This window comes from Ovis canadensis, chromosome 26, assembly GCF_042477335.2.
Source record: "Ovis canadensis isolate MfBH-ARS-UI-01 breed Bighorn chromosome 26, ARS-UI_OviCan_v2, whole genome shotgun sequence".
NCBI classification, from domain to species: domain Eukaryota; kingdom Metazoa; phylum Chordata; class Mammalia; order Artiodactyla; family Bovidae; genus Ovis; species Ovis canadensis.
The window spans coordinates 53,289,164-53,306,328 of NC_091270.1; positions in this window are offsets into that span (position 1 = coordinate 53,289,164).

Sequence of the window (17,165 nt, forward strand, 5' to 3'; positions counted from 1 at the left end):
CAAATAGTGTTGGAAAAATGGTGCCAATAGACTTGCTCAATACAGGGTTGCCACACCCCTTCAACTTGTGAAAAACACAGCATCTATGAAGTGCAATAGAGCAAAGTGCAATAAAACGAGGTATCATTATTGCCTCTGTTCTACTTCTAAAAAGCTAGTCCTGAAGTCCAGCTTGGGGAGTGAGTGACAGGAGGTGGGCTCACTAGGAACCATCTGGAGATGGCAGCTTCCAGTGAGCCGTCTGCTCAGCCTGTTTGTTCTGCACGTGGTGTGTCTTGCTCTGGCTAATTTTAAGAGCATCATTGGTTTTAAGCAACTTGACTTTGATTTGCCATTATGTCTTTTTTTTTTTTTCACATTTCTTGAGTTTGGCTTTCATTGAGCCTCATGAATCCCTAAGTATATACTTTTCCTCCAGCTTATAAAAATTGCAACCCTTATTTATGCAAATACTTATCTGTCTCCCTGCTCTTCCCCATTGGGAGCCCCAGTTACACATGTATTAGTGAGCTGAAGTCCTTGCAGTTCATTGGTGCTGTTAATCTCTCTCTTTCATTCTGGGTAGTTTCTACTGCTGTGTCTTCAAATTCACTTTTCTTCTGTAATGTCTAATTTGCCATTAGTGCCGCACAGTATACTTTTCATTTCTAGAAGCTCTAATGTTTTTATTATTCTGTATACTATATATTTTTTTCCATGTCTCTACTTAACATGTTTAATCTCTCCTGTCACTTCTTGACCAATATAGAACACAATTATACCTATATTAATGTCCATGTCTGTTGATTATAATATCTGTGTCAGTTCTGGGTCAATTATGATTCATAGGTTTTTGTTTTCATTATAAGCCAAATTTTCCTGCTTCTTTGCATGCCTACTAAGTTTTAATTGGATACTATACACTGTGAATTTTATTGTGGTGAGTGCTGAATATTTTTTAAATTTCTGTAGCAGTTCTTGAATTTGTTTACGGGTAAAGTTCACAGGAAAAAGTTTGATCCCTTTGGGTCTTGCCCAAACAGAGCAGAGCTTAGTCTAGGATCATTTTGTCCCAACACTGAGGCAAGAACCTTTTTTTAAAAAAACAGGCTTTTTTAATGCAGTTTTATGTTCATAGCAAAACCAAGCAGAAGGTATAGAGGTTTCCCATATACCCTCTGTCCCCACTCATGCACAGCCTCCTGCATTATCAACATCTCCACGAGAGGGTACATTTGTTGCAAATGAGGGACCTACACTCACACAGGGTTATCACTCAAGGTCCACAGTTTACATCAAGGCTCCCAGCTGGTCATGTACATTCTATGGGTCTGGCCAAACGTGTCATGATGGGTATAGGCCGTTGTGGCACCATACAGTGTACTGTCACTGACTTCCAAAACTCCTCTGTGCTCCTGCTGGTTCTCCCTTTCCCCCCGCTAACCTCTAGCAGCCACTGATCTTTTTATAGTCTCTATAGTTTGACTTTTCCAGAATGTCATATAGTTGGAGTTGTACAATGTGTAGCCTTTTCAGACTGGCTCCTTTCCCTTAGTAATATGCATTTAAGTTTCCTCTATTTTCAAGGCTTGATAGCTCGTTTCTTACGGCACTGAATAATATTCCATTGTCTGGGATGAACCACAGTGTTTTTTTAATCCATCTGAAAGACATTTAATTCGTTTAATCCAACTGAAAGACATCTTGGTTGCTTCCAGGCTTTGGTAATTATGAATAAAGAAAGGAAGAAAGTGAAGTCGCTCAGACGTGTCCGATTCTTTGCAACTCCATGGACTATAGCCCATCAGTCTCCTCTGTCCATGGAATTTTCCAGGCAAGAGTACTGGAGTGGGTTGCCATTTCCTTCTCCAAGGAATCTTCCTGACCCAGGGATCAAACCTGGGTCTCCTGCATTGCAGGCAGATGCTTTACCATCTGAGCCATCTGGGAAGCCACATAAACAGTCCTGTGCAAGTTTTTGTATAGAGCTAAGTTTTCAACTCCTGTGGGTAAATCCAGTGCAATTTCTGGATCATATAGTAAAAGTATGTTTAGTTTGTAAGAAACTACCAAGCTCGTCTTCCACAGTGGCTGAGCCATTTTGCATTCCCAGCAGCAGTGAATGAGAGTTCCTGTGGCTCCACATCCTCATCAACGTTTGGTGGTGTTGGTGTTCTGGATTCTGGCCATTCTAGTAGGTGTGTACTGGCGTCTCAGTGCTGTTTCAAGGCAAGATCCTTCTGAGTGCTCCACCCAGTGCCCTTGTGGGTTATGAGATTTTTACTCTAGAAAGGGAAAACGGGCAGTATTTCTGAGCCTGTGTTTGCCTGGGGAATTCTTCTGTCTTATCTTTTGTGGTGTTGGAGAAGATTCTTGAGATTCCTTGGACTGCAAGGAGATCCAACCAGTCCATCCTGAAGGAAATCAGTCCTGAATATTCATTGGAAGGACTGATGCTGAAGCTGAAACTCCAGTACTTTGGCCACCTGGTGAGAAGAACTGACTCTTCGGAAAAGACCCTGATGCTGGGAAAGATTGAAGGCGGGAGGAGAAGGGGATGACAGAGGATGAGATGGCTGGATGGCATCACTGACTTAATGGACATGAGTTTGGGTAAGCTCTGGGAGTTGGTGATGGACAGGGAGGCTGTGCTGCAGTCCACGGGGTCACAAAGAGTCGGACACGACTGCGCAGCTGAACTGAACTGAACTGAACTGAATCTTTTGTGTGACACTTTGTCCAGCTTTGGTTACTTTCCTCTCATGCATACACTGATCACTATATCTGCATACACAGATCCTCTGCAAGGCTTCAGAGCTCTCTTTGTAGTGTTTCTGTTCAGATACTCTGCTCTGCAAAACTGAGCCTCTCGTCTCCAGATGACCACTGTGTCTTGCCTGGTCTCCCCTCACCATGCCATGACCTGGAGGTGTTTCCTGGCCTGGAAGCTGGCCTGGTCTCCCCTCACCATGCCATGACCTGGAGGTGTTTCCTGGCCTGGAAGCTGGCCTGGTCTCCCCTCACCACGCCATGACCTGGAGGTGTTTCCTGCCTGGAAGCTGGGACAGTCACTGGATTTGCCTTGTGTGTCTCCCATCACCCAGGAATCATGGTCATTTTCCTGAGGTCCAGTGATCTGAGGACCGTTTGCCTCACTTTTTTGACCTAATTTTCTAGTTGTTTCATGTTGAAGGGTAAATCCAGTCCCTGATACTCTGTGTTTGCTGTAGCTGAAATTCTCACTGTTAAAAATGTAGGCAGGATAATTGCACTAGAGTTGTATTTTTTATGTTATAATAAAATTATACGATGCTTGGATTTGCTTCAAAATGATCCACTAGACTGTGAAATCAAATGAGGGATATTGATGAAACGGGTTTCCATGAGGGGATGATTTCAGTATTTGTCTGACAGGTAAAAATGGTGGTTCCACTGTATTATTTTTCCTCTGTATTTGTGTATATTTGAAATGTTCAATTATGAAAAATAAAGTACTCATGCATGCTAATTTTAAAATTTACTACAAATCAACAGTAATCAAACCAATGTGATACTTAGAAAAGTTATACGTAGACATCAGGGAATAGAAGTGAGAGTCAAGAAACAACCATTTTATTTATGGTTAATTGCTTTTTGACAAAGGTATCAAGACCCTCCAATGGGGCAAGAGAATTATTTTCAACAAAGTGTGCTAGGACAAGTGGCTACACATGCAGAAGAGTGGAGGTGGACCCCCGTACTGTGCTCAGTCGTCCAGTCATGTCCGACTCTGCAACTTCATGGACTGTAGCCCACCGGGCTCTTCCGCTCATGGAATTCTCCAGGCAAGAATATCGGAGCGGGTTGCCATGCCCTCTTCCAGGGGATCTTCCCAACCCAGGGATTGAACCCTGGGTCTCCCGCATTGCGGGTGGATTCTTTACCGTCTGAGCCACCGGGAAGCTTTTTAGTAAAAGTGGACCCCTAGCTCACACCATATATAAAGATGAAATCAAATTCAATGATACACCTAAATTTAAGAGTTCATTGTGAAACTTAGAAGGAAAACACAGAAGTCAGTCTTGTTGGCAGTGGATCACCCTCGCCTCCATCAAACACTGACCATCAGGACACAATGTTTTCTTAGTTATTCCACTGATACCCTGTCTACAGGGTTCTCGTTTGGTTCTTTTACTGGAGCTGCCCCTTCTCCTCAGCCTCCAGTGTTGAAATGCCCCAGTATTGGCCCTTAGCCCCGTTCTCTTTACTCTCTCCGCTGGGGATCTCATTCAGTTTCATGCCAGTTCTATAACATCTTTGGACTAAAGATTCCCAAATTCGAATCTCCAGCATTGGCCAGAATGCCAGAACTCCTATGCCTACTCAGTCTATAGACTTGGATTTGTAAGAGGTTTCTAAATCCTAACACCTCCGAAACAGCTCCTAACCATCGCCACCCCAGTCACCGTGCGTGTACACGTAAAGAAACAGAATTTCTGCTGTCGCAGCAGAATTTCCACGTCTGCACATGTCAGCTCCATTCTTGTCATTGCTCAGGCCTTGGCATCATTCCTGCCCTGCCCTTTTGGTCATCCCACTCCCATATCCAATAGGTCAACAACTCAACAATTCTCCCTTCAAATTTTAGCCAGATTTTGACCTCTTCTTCCATTTCCACCCTACTCTACCTCACTCTCTCTCCTGGTCAAGGCAGCAGCCTCCTCTCTGGTCTTCCCTGCTTTTACCTCGCGCCACTCTCCCCCTGTTTTTGAAGAGCTGAAAGACAGCCCGTTCTCATCGCTGAAGGCACAGGTTGTGTCACGGCCCTCCACTCCGCAGAATCCTTCAGTGACCTCTCAACCAACTCCAGAGTGAAAGCCAGAATTCCGCCACCCCTGCGTGTTGTGCTCTGCTTAACCCTCTGGCTCCTCGCCTACTACCCCTTCTACTCACTCCACTCCAGCCACACTGGCCTCCCAGGCCGGTCAGCCCATCAGCCTGTCTTTCTTCGGAGTCTGGACTTCTGCCAGGAGTGGTCCTCTGCACACACAATCACACTGAACCACTATTTTATTTCCCCCGGTTCTTTATTCACACGTCACTTATGACCTGAGCGCTTCCCTAGCAACATCCATAAGAACCCACCCCTACACTCTGTACCCCCTTGCCTGAGTTTTTTTCTTTCACATTTATCACTATTCAATAAATATTATGTTTGTCATTTTTTATCTCTCTCTTTAGGATGAAAATACCATAAGAGCAGGAATTTTGTTGAGTTTTTTCCCTTGCAGTTGAGAACAGAAACTGGTCCATTGAAGTCACAAAATGAACATTTACTAGATAATGTGTATTAAAATGAAGATATTCATTGAATGAAATAACAGGAGAAAATTATAAACAATGTTAAATACTCAACCATGGATAAGTTACTAAGTATTATATAAAGTATAATATCTAAAAGGAATATCATTCATTAAAAACTCTGTTCGTGGAAGAAGCCAAGTTATACATTATATTTGGCCAATGTATTTTAACAGTTGTCTGAGTGTTCAGACAGAAGCAAGCTGCCTTAATTAAATTAAAGCTGTGGCTCTTCCCTCACATAATTTCATGCAGCCTTCACAAAAAGGCAAGGTACAGCTTTCTTGCATAACAGAAAATTGTTTTAACACAGTACAGTTTTTACACAATTTTCTACAAAAGTCATCACTTTCAAATCAACCTAGCACAAAACCTTTAGCTAGAGTTGGTTTGACTTATATGAAACTCCAGAAAAACAGGATTCTACATTCCTCGCCTTTGGTATTTTTTTTCCAGCACCATCTTCATCACACTTATATGTGTATAAATTGAATGACAATTGATGCTTGAATGACAGGGTTTTAACTGCATGGGTCCACTTATACACAGATTTGTTTTTTTAATAAATAGAGGCTGCAGTACTATGGGATCTATGGTTGGTTGAATCCACAGATGCAGAAAGAACCAATGCCAAGAGTCAACTGTAAACTTATGTGTAGGTTTTCTATTGCACAGGTGTTGGCACCCCAACCCCTGGGTTTTTCAACTGTCAAATGTAATTTGTTTTCGTTTGGGGCTTCTCACCATTTTACTCCAATTTTGTTTCCTTAAAATATTTTTTATTCTAAAATATAATACAAAAACATAAAAATACATAGGATGAAAATATACTTACTATAGTACAGAGTACAGTTTTACAAGTTGTCCTATGGTGAATACCAATGTACCACATCCCAGAAAAAAGTGAAAGTGTCAGTCGCTCAGTCGTGTCTGTGTCTTTGTGATTCCGTGGACTGTAGCCCACAAGGCTCCTCTGTCCATGGAATTCCCCAGGCAAGAATACTGGAGTGGGCAGCCCATCCCTTCTCTAGGGGATCGTCCCGATCCCAGGGCAATTAAATATTGCAGGTGCCTGAGAATCTCCACATATGTCCCTTCTCAATCTCCTCCTTCCCCAGAGGTAACCAATAGCCTGACTATGGTAATGATTCCCAGTTTGTTTATAGTTTCACTGTTAAGTAAAAACAAGATGGTATGATGTTGCTTGTTCCAAACTTGGAGTAAATAGAACTATACAGTCTGGTTTCCTTTGCTCAGCATTTTGTTTATACAGTCATCCTTATTATCATGTGAGCTCTCGTTAATTTAATTTCTGAATGGTGGTGATGTTTTCGTTACTAAGTCATGTCTAATTCTCTCGACCCCATGGACTGTAGCCCTCCAGGCTCCTCTGTCCAAAGGATTTTCCAGGCGAGAATACTGGAGTGGGTTGCCATTTCCTTCTCCAGGGGATCTTCCCGACCCAAGGATCCAACAGGGGTCTCCTGCACTGCAGGCAGATTCTTTACCACTGAGCTACCAGGGAAGCCCATAGCATTCCATTTATACCATACACTGCACAGCCTTGGTGAGCACTTTGACTGTTTCCAGTCTGTGGCAACTGCAGACAGTGTTCATATATTCTGATTCATAGGAGTTGCATTTCTTTGGGGATGTAAGAGTAGAATTACTGGGTCAGTAGGATAGGCACCTTCAACTGTCCTCAGTTAAGTCACTCAGTCGTGTCCGACTCTTTGCGACCCCATGGACTGTAGCACACCAGGCTTCCCTGTCCATCACCAACTCCCAGAGCTTACTTAAACTCATGTCCATCGAGTTGGTGATGCCATCCAAGCATCGCATCCTCTGTCATCCCCTTCTCCTCCCGCCTTCAATCTTTCCCAGCATCAGGGTCTTTTCCAATGAGTCAGTTCTTCGCATCAGGTGGCCAAAGTACTGGAGTTTCAGCTTCAGCATCAGTCTTTCCAATGAATATTCAGGACTGATTTTCTTTAGGATTGACTGGTTTGATCTCCTTGCTGTCCAAAGGACTCTCAAGAGTCTTCTCCAGCACCACAGTTCAACTTTCCTAGTTAATGCCAAACTTTTCCCAGAGCAGAGCAGTCACTGGGGTGTTATATAAACATGTCTTTAATTTGCATTTTCCTGATTACTAATAAGATTGGTTACTTTGTCGTGTATTTACTTGCCATTTGGGTTTCTCCCTTTGTACAGGATCTGTTCCAATCAATTTTTAGACTTGTATTTTTATTTGTAGGAATCTAAAAGAGGAGAGTGAAAAAGTTGGCTTAAAGCTCAACATTCAGAAAACAAAGATCATGGCATCCCGTCCCATCACTTCATGGGAAATAGATGGGGAAACAGTGGAAACAGTGTCAGACTTTATTTTTGGGGGCTCCAAAATCACTGCAGATGGTGACTGCAGCCATAAAGTTAAAGACGCTTACTCCTTGGAAGAAAAGTTATGTGCAACCTAGATAGCATATTCAAAAGCAGAGACATTACTTTGCCGACTAAGGTCCGTCTAGTCAAGGCTATGGTTTTTCCTGTAGTCATGTATGGATGTGAGAGTTGGACTGTGAAGAAGGCTGAGCGCCGAAGAATTGATACTTTTGAACTGTGGTGTTAGAGAAGACTTGAGAGTCCCTTGGACTGCAAGGAGATCCAACCAGTCCATTCTGAAGGAGATCAACCCTGGGATTTCTTTGGAAGGACTGATGCTAAAGCTGAAACTCCAGTACTTTGGCCACCTGATGCGAAGAGTTGACTCATTGGAAAGGACCCTAATGCTGGCAGGGATTAGGGGCAGGAGGAGAAGCGGATGACTGAGGATGAGATGGCTGGATGGCATCACTGACTCAATGGACGTGAGTCTGAGGGAACTCCGGGAGTTGGTGATGGACAGGGAGGCCTGGCGTGCTGCGATTCATGGGGTCGCAAAGAGTCGGACACGACTGAGCGACTGAACTGAACTGAACTGAATTGCTATTTTGGATTTAAATCCTCTGTAGTTTGTCTTCTCTTCAGGGTGTATTCTGATGAATTCAGGGTGTATTCTGATGAATAGAAAGTTCTTAATTTTAACATAATCAGGTTTATTACTTTTTCTTATTATATTTTATTATAATAATTATAATATTTATGCCTTAAGAAAATTTTTCTGACTCTAAAGACTGAAGATTTCCACCTATATTATCATCTAAGAGCTTTATCATTTGCATCTCACATTTAAGAACAAAGGGTAAGATGTGAGATAGCATACACACATACACAGGGATACAGTTTCTTTTTTTTTTTTTTTCCTGTGTTGATGCCTAGTTGAACAAGTACCATTATTCAGGGTCTTCCCAGGTGGCACTAGTGGTAAAGAACCTGCCTGCCAATGCAGGAGATGTAAGAGTCACAAGTTCGATCCCTGGGTCTGGACGATCCCCTGGAGGAGCACACAGCAACCTACTTCAATGTTCTGGTCTGGAGAATCCTATGAACAGAGGAGCCTGGCAGGCTATGGTCCATAGGGTCACAAAGAATTGGACACAACTGAGAGCGATTTAGCATGCACTCACCATTATTCAGAACACTGTCGGTTTCTCGCTTCTCTGCAGCGAAGGCTTCATCATGTCTCAAGCATCCATGTATATTCATGGGTTTCTTCTGAGTTCTCCACCATGTTCTGTCTCTCGATTTGCCTATTTCTTAATCTCTAAATCTTACTCTCTTCAAGTATTTGAATTAATAAAAATTAGCAAAGTGCTTAGAAGGCAATGGCACCCCACTCCAGTACTCTTGCCTGGAAAATCCCATGGACAGAGGAGCCTGGTGGGCTGCAGTCCATGGAGTCGCTAAGAGTCGGACACGACTGAGCGACTTCACTTTCACTCTTCACTTTCATGCATTGGAGAAGGAAATGGCAACCCACACCAGTGTTCTTGCCTAGAGAATCCCAGGGACGGGGCAGCCTGGTGGGCTGCCGTCTATAGGGTCACACAGAGTCGGACACGACTGAAGCGACGTAGGAGCAGCAGCAACAGCAAAGTGCTTACATATAAAAGTCAATTTTACTTTTGTATCCCAGAAACAGAAAAGAGAGCTCTAAATCTAACAACATACACAGAAGCTATAAAACTTCATGGGAGACGATAAAAAGCTAAATTAGCAAACATATGCCACATTCATGGACTGGAAGATTTAACGTAGTAGAATTGTCTGTTACCCCAAGATTGATCTACAGCTTTATTACACTCCCAATCAAGCTCTCATTGAGATGCTGGGTTTTGGGTTTGCTCTTTGATTTAAGAAGTTGACAGGCTGTCAGATGGAAAGGGAGCCTGGGAAGCATAAGAACTTTCAAAGAGTCTATTGACCCCCTAATGAACTTTTATGCTATTGTTTGCATGCATTCTAAGTTTATATGTTAGTAAATTGCACAATACTTTACCATTAATACCATGACTCTAATGTCATCAATATTCACATAGTGCGTTTTCTTTGCTCTTTTTTCCCTCCTCCATCTCTGATACTTTCATCTGGGGATATTTCCCTTCTGCCTAAAATACACGATTTAGAAAATCCTACATTTAGAGGCTTCTCTGGTGGCTCAGTGGTATAGAGTCCACCCGCCAATGCGAGAGACACGAGTTCAATCCCACATGCTGATTCCACATGCTGCAGAGCAACTAAGCGCCACGGGCCACAACTACTGAGCCTGTGTTCCAGAGCTTGGGAGCCACAGTTGAAGCCCGAGTGCCCTAGAGCCTGTGCTCAGCAATAAAAGAAGCTACTGCAGTGAGAAGCCTGTGCACCCCAACTAGAGAGTGGCCCCCGCGCTCCGCAACTACAGAGAAGCCCGAGCGGCAACACAGACCGAGCACAGCCAATAAATACATTTTAAAAATTATTTACAAAAAAATCCTACTTTTGAGTGTCTACTAGTGGCAAACCACTCAATTTTTGCTTATCTGAAAATTCACTACTTTGCTTTCTTTCTTGAAGGATACTTTTGCTGGCCACAGACTTCTACCTTAGCAGGGGTCCTCTTTCAGCACCTTGAGGACATCCTGCCCTGCCCGGGTCACTATCTCATGTAGTGACTGGGCTCCACTCGGTCACTGCCTTGGGGTAGTTGAAAGCTCAAGCATTTAACACAGTCCCCGGGCACCTAATGACTATCCAACTGATGGGGAAACTTCTAGAAGAGTGCAATCAAACTGAGAGCATCAGGACTTCTGGGGTGGCCCAAGGGCTAAGACTCCAAGTTCCTCATGCAGGGGGCCTAGGTTTGATCCCTGATCAGGGAACTAAATCCCACATGTGGCAACCAAGACTTCCCATGACACAACTAAAGATCCCGCATACTGCAATTAAACCTGGCACAACCGAAAATATGTGAGAGTGTCATTTAGCCATACCAGTGAAAAGCTCATATCAACAATCCCTAAAAGTCAGAAATAAACTGATGATGAACTGGACATATGAAAAAAGTAAATTTTGCAACAAGTAAAATATACCTCAATAAAAAAAAACTGATGGGCCTTCCTTGATGGCACAGTGGATAAAAATCTGCCTGCAAGTGCAGAGGATACAGGTTCAATCCCTGGTTGGGGAAGATTTCTCATGCTGCACAGCAGCTAAGCCCATGGGCCACACCTGCTGAGCCCCCAGCTCTAGCACCCATGAGCCACAACTACTGAAGTCCTTTTGCCTAAAGCTTGCACTCCACAGCAAACAGTAGCCCCTGCTCGCCACAACTAGAGAAGGCCCAAGCGCAGCAACAAAGACCCAATGCAACCAAAAAATTAGTAATAATAATAAAAGAACTGATGAACAATTTGCACGATTTATATCACTTAAGTAGTTTTATTTACACACACGTGTGATTTAGTTTATTTATATAATAAATGGTAATCCATTTTAAGTTGGACCATAAAGAAGGCTGAGCATTGAAGAATTGATGCTTCTGAACTGTCGTGCTGGACAAGACTCTTGACAGTCCCTTGGACTGCAAGGAGATCCAACCAGTTAATCCTAAATATTCATTGAATAACCCTGAATATTCATTGGAAGGACTGATGCTGAAACTCCAATATCTGGCCACCTGATGGGAAGAGCTGACTCTTTGGAAAAGACCCTGATGCTGGGAAAGGTTGAGGGCAGGAGGAGAAGGGGACGACAGAGGATGAGATGGTTGGATGGCATCGCCGACTCAATGGACATGAGTTTGAGCATACTCCAAGAGATGGTGAAGGACAGGGAAGCTTGACATGCTGCAGTCCATGAGGTTGCAAAGAGTTAGACCCTCCTTAGTGACTAAACAAAACAACAAAACTATTTTAAAGTTGTTTATTGATTGGCTGATTTCTACATTTAGCACAGCTGTGTGTGTGTGTAAGTTGTTCAGTCGTGTCCAACTCTTTGTGACCGCATGGACTGCAGCCTGTCAGGTTCTTTGTTCCATGAATTCTCCAGGCAAGAATACCATACTTGTTGCTAAGCAACCCTGCCTAGGCGCTCTCCCTAGTGTTACGGCATCTTAACATCCCCAGGAAACCTGACAACAAAGTAGCAGACTGCACCACGGACTCAGCAGGGCAGTTGTTTTCAACCTGGGCTGCATCTCAGAATCATGAGGGGAGCTTTGAAAATACACCGATGCCATGCCCTCACCCTTGACCAGTGAAATTAGGATTCCTGAGTCTGGGGCTCAGCCACTGGAGTTTGAGTAAAACTGTCCAGGTGGGCCTTCCCTGGTTGTCCAATGGTTAAGACCGTGCTTCCATTGCTGGGGCACAGGTTCAATCCCTGGTCAAGGAACTAATATCCCACATGCCGCGGGACACCTAAGATTGCCTGCCACGATGAAAGGCTTGCATGGTGCCATGGAAATGGAAGCTCTTGGGTACCACAACTAAGACCTGATGCAGCCAAATAATTTTTTTTTTCTTAAAGAAAAAAAAAAGAAATACTGGACGGAGGAAGGCATCCTTTGAAACAGGGTTGGCTGGCCGGGTTTCATGAGTGTTGGCGTCTTACTCTTGACCTTCTCCATGTCCTGTAACAAGTGCATCAGGTCTGGCCCAGGTTCTCATTTGTAAAGTGGGGGACCAGCAACTGCCCTGCTTCTCCCCAGGGTTCTTCTCATCTGAGATGTCTGTGTGTCCCGCAAGCCCCTGTTCTTACGGATATTTGTCCAGATCCCATCTGTCCCTCCTCCTCTTTGGTGATGACTTTCTTCTACCCCATCTTACAGCTTCCCTTCTCTGACTTCCAGCTCTCTGATCATATATTCACCAAGCATCTTTAGGCTGCTTCTCATATAACCTCAGGGACTGGTATGAAGGCAGGGGGTGTTAGTGGATATTGTTAGTGCACAATTCCAAGCATATTGCAAGGATCGAGAAGACAAGGACATGTTGAGACGGTCCACGTGCTGACAGGTATCCAGCTGTCTTGAAGGAGGCTCAGCCAGTCTTCTTACTCAGACTGTATTCCTATTTGGACTGATTTGTGGGCGGAGCTAATAGAGTGTAGTGTACCTACCTTGAAAGAGTGGCAACAGTCATTGATTTTCCCTTCCTATAACTAACAACTTGAAACAGTATGTTCTGTAATTCATTATATTTTGGAGGAATCATTATGTTATTGGGGTTTGGAGAGCTACATATCACCGGATCAAGGACAGAGAGGATATATTGTGACCAAAAAAATATATATTTTTTTTCATTCAATACTAAAGTCTGCCATATAAAAATGACTTTTGTTTTTAAGTCATTAGAAATACATATGTGTGGATGTAGAACCATAGAGAAAGAACACGGTGGATTACTGAAATAAAACAGGACTGGATGGTCAAAGGGTTTTGTCTACTCTGATCAAAAGGAACACTGACCTTGGTGTCATTCTTAACTATTTTTGGGTCTTGCATCCTCCATCCAGCTAATCCATCCAAGCCGTCAGCAAATCCTATCAGATTAACCTTCAAAGAACATCCAGAATCCATCCACTGCTCATCACCTCCACCTCAACTGATCAGTCCATTGCTTTCCAAAACTGTTAATCATGACCCAGGGTAAGAAGTACATTTCACAACATGATCTATTACTCCTCAACATGTAGAAATTAACAAAACTTCACCCCCAAATTACTTTCTTTTTCTAAGTGCACTGTGCACTATTTCCCATTCCATTATGTTTCATTTTTTTAAATGCTGGTCACACACACCAAAAAATGCTGGTCGTGGGATCAGATACCAAGAAGGACCTTGGGATGTAAGGTTAGGGACAAATACCCGAGGGTCAAACGGCAAGGCAGGCACTGGGCAGCCTCAGTTTCGCGGGTGTGGGGGTGTCTGTCAGTGTTCCCCGTCAGGCTGCAATGGCCAGACCTCCCTGGCTCTGCCTCCCTCAGTGGGCTGTCCTCAGGCCACGATGCAGGAGGCTGACCGCTGACTGCACTCCCCAAAGCTGGGCAGCAAGTCCTTACTTGGAGGAGACTGGTGGGTCACCTTGTCCTCATAGGATCCACTCAAATGATTATATTATCCATTGGTGAATTGTGAACCGTAATTTAAACACTCTGACCTTTGGCCCGGACTGCTACAATAGCTTTACATTCATCTGTTTCCATTCTTGCCTTTCTATTGCGTGTATTTCACACACAGTAGCTAAAGGAGTCCTTTAAAAACGTAAATCACATATTCCTCCCTTACTCAAAACCGTCCACTAATTTCCACTTAAAATCCAATCCCACAAATTGTCAATAAGCATGTGAAAAGATGCTCAACATCACTAAACATTAGGGAAACGCAAATCAAAACCGCAAGTGACGATACCAGTTCACACTCATTCAGATGGCTATGAAAACAAAACCAAGAAACAAGCCTGCGGGAGTATGGAAAGAAAGGGAACCCTTGCACACAGACTGTGGAAAGCAGTTCCTCAAAAAAACTAAGAATTACCGGATGTCAAGCAATCCCACCCAGGGTAAACACTCAAAAGTGAAAGCAGGGACTCTTAACAGATATTCCACTGATCACAACAGCAAAAAGGTGGAAACAACCCAAATGTTCATTATTAAATGAACGGATTAAAAAAATGTGGCCCATCCATGCAATGGAATATTATTCAGCCTCAAAAAAAGAAGGAAATTCTGACACACAGTACAACATGGATAAACCTGGAGGCTGTTACACAAATTGAACAGGCCAGGTATGAAAGGACAAATACTACATGATTCCACTTCTGTGGGAGGATGTAGAACAGTCACAGTTACAGAGAAAGAACGTAGAATAGTAGTTACAAGGGCTGGGTGTGGGGGACAGGGAGAACTTGATGGAGACAGTTTCAGTTTGGGAGGAGGATGATCAAGTTTTGGAAGCTGATGGTAGAAATGGTTATACAGCCGTGTGCACGCACTTACCACCACCAAACTACACACTTAAAAATGAGGGCAAAGGTAAGTTTTATGCTATAACTATTTTAAAACAATAAAAATAAAAATCCAAATTCTTACCACAGTCCCCGGCTGCTGCTGCAGTCCTTGTTGTTCAGTCGCTCAGTCATGTCTGACTCTTTGGGACCCCATGGACTGCAGCGTGCCAGGCTTCCCTGTCCTTCACTATTTCCTGGAAATTAATCAAACTCATGTCCATTGAGGTGGACATGAGTGATGCTATCCAACCATCTCGTTCTCTGTCGTCCCCTTCTCCTCCTGCCTTCAATCTTCCCCAGCATCAGGTCTAGGGCAAGACTTAGCACCTCCAGTTCCTTCCCCTCACTCACAGGCCTTCAGCCCTGCTGGCATCCTTTCTGAACCAAGACCAAGAATGCACTCCTGTTCTCTGATTGCTGTGCTTTTCCTTCTCACAGGTCTCTGCTCAAACAGCCCCTGAAAAGCCTCCAGACCATCTACTATGGAGGGTGAAGAGTAATTTTACCTCCACCCTTCTGAGTTCTTGGTTGAGAGCCCAGCAACAAAAGACCAATTAACAAGAGAAAAACATGGTATATATTAATATGTATATCTTGTGTACACCTAGAGAAAATACAGAATACCTATAGATACCCAAAGGAAAACTAACAACTCCCTGAGGTTGCTTGAACATCTGGAAGTTCACAGTTCATGTACTGCTGAAGCCTGGCTTGGAGAATCTTGAGCATTACTTTGCTAGCGTGTGAGATGAGTACAATTGTGTGGTAGTTTGAGCATTCTTTGGCATTGCTTTTCTTTGGAATTGGAATGAAAACGGACCCTTTCCAGTCCTGTGGCCATTGCTGAGTTTTCCAAATTTGCTGGCATATTGAGTGCAGCACTTTCACAGCATCATCCTTCAGGATTTGAAATAGCTCCACTGGAATTCCATCACCTCCACTAGCTTTGTTCGTAGTGGTGCTTCCTGAGGCCCACTTGACTTCACATTCCAGGATGTCTGGCTCTAGGCGAGTGATCACACCATCGTGATTATCTGGGTCATGAAGATCTTTTTTGTACAGTTCTTCTGTGTATTCTTGCCACCTCTTCTTAATATCTTCTGCTTCTGTTAGGTCCATACCATTTCTGTCCTTTATCGAGCCAACCTTTGCATGAAATGTTCCCTTGGTGTCTCTAATTTTCTTGAAGAGATCTCTAGTCTTTCTCATTCTGTTGTTTTCCTCTATTTTTTTGCATTGATCACTGAGGAAGGCTTTCTTATCTCTTCTTGCTATCCTTTGGAACTCTGCATCTTTCCTTTTCTCCTTTGCTTTTTGCTTCTCTTCTTTTCACAACTATTTGTAAGGCCTCTTCAGACAGCCATTTTGCTTTTTGCATTTCTTTTCCATGGGGATGGTCTTGAACCCTGTCTCCTGTACAATGTCATAAACCTCCATTCATAGTTCATCAGGGACTCTGTCTGTCAGATCTAGTCCCTTAAATCTATTTCTCACTTCCTCTGTATAATCATAAGGGATTTGATTTAGGTCATACCTGAATGGTCTAGTGGTTTTCCCTACTTTCTTCAATTTAAGTCTGAATTTGGCAATAAGGAGTTCATGATCTGAGCCACAGTCAGCTCCCAGTCTTGTTTTTGCTGACTGTATAGAGCTTCTCCATCTTTGGCTGCAAAGAATATAATCAATCTGATTTCAGTGTTGACCATCTGGTGATGTCCATGTGTAGAGTCTTCTCTTGTGTTGTTGGAAGAGGGTGTTTGCTATGACTAGGTTTTAGAAAAGGCAGAGGAACCAGAGATCAAATTGCCAACATCCGCTGGATCATCTAAAAAGCAAGAGAGTTTCAGAAAAACATCTATTTTTGCTTTATTGACTATGCCAAAGCCTTTGACCATGTGGATCACAAGAAACTGTGGAAAATTCTGAAAGAGATGGGAATACCAGACTACCTGACCTGCCTCTTGAGAAACCTATATGCAGGTCAGGAAGCAACAGTTAGAACTGGACATGGAACAACAGACTGGTTCCAAATAGGAAAAGGAGTACATCAAGGCTGTATATTGTCACCCTGCTTATTTAATTTATATGCAGAGTACATCATGAGAAACGCTGGGCTGAAAGAAGCACAAGCAGAAATCAAGTTTGCCGGGAGAAATATCAGTGACCTCAGATATGCAGATGACACCACCCTTATGGCAGAAAGTGAAGACGAACTAAAAAGCCTCTTGATGAAAGTGGAGAGTGAAAAAGTTGGCTTAAAGCTCAACATTCAGAAAACGAAGATCATGGCATCTGGTCCCATCACTCCATGGGAAATAGATGGAGAAACAGTGGAAAAAGTGTCACACTTTACTTTGGGGGGCTCCAAAATCACTGCAGATGGTGATTGCAGTCATGAAATTAAAAGACATTTACTCTTTG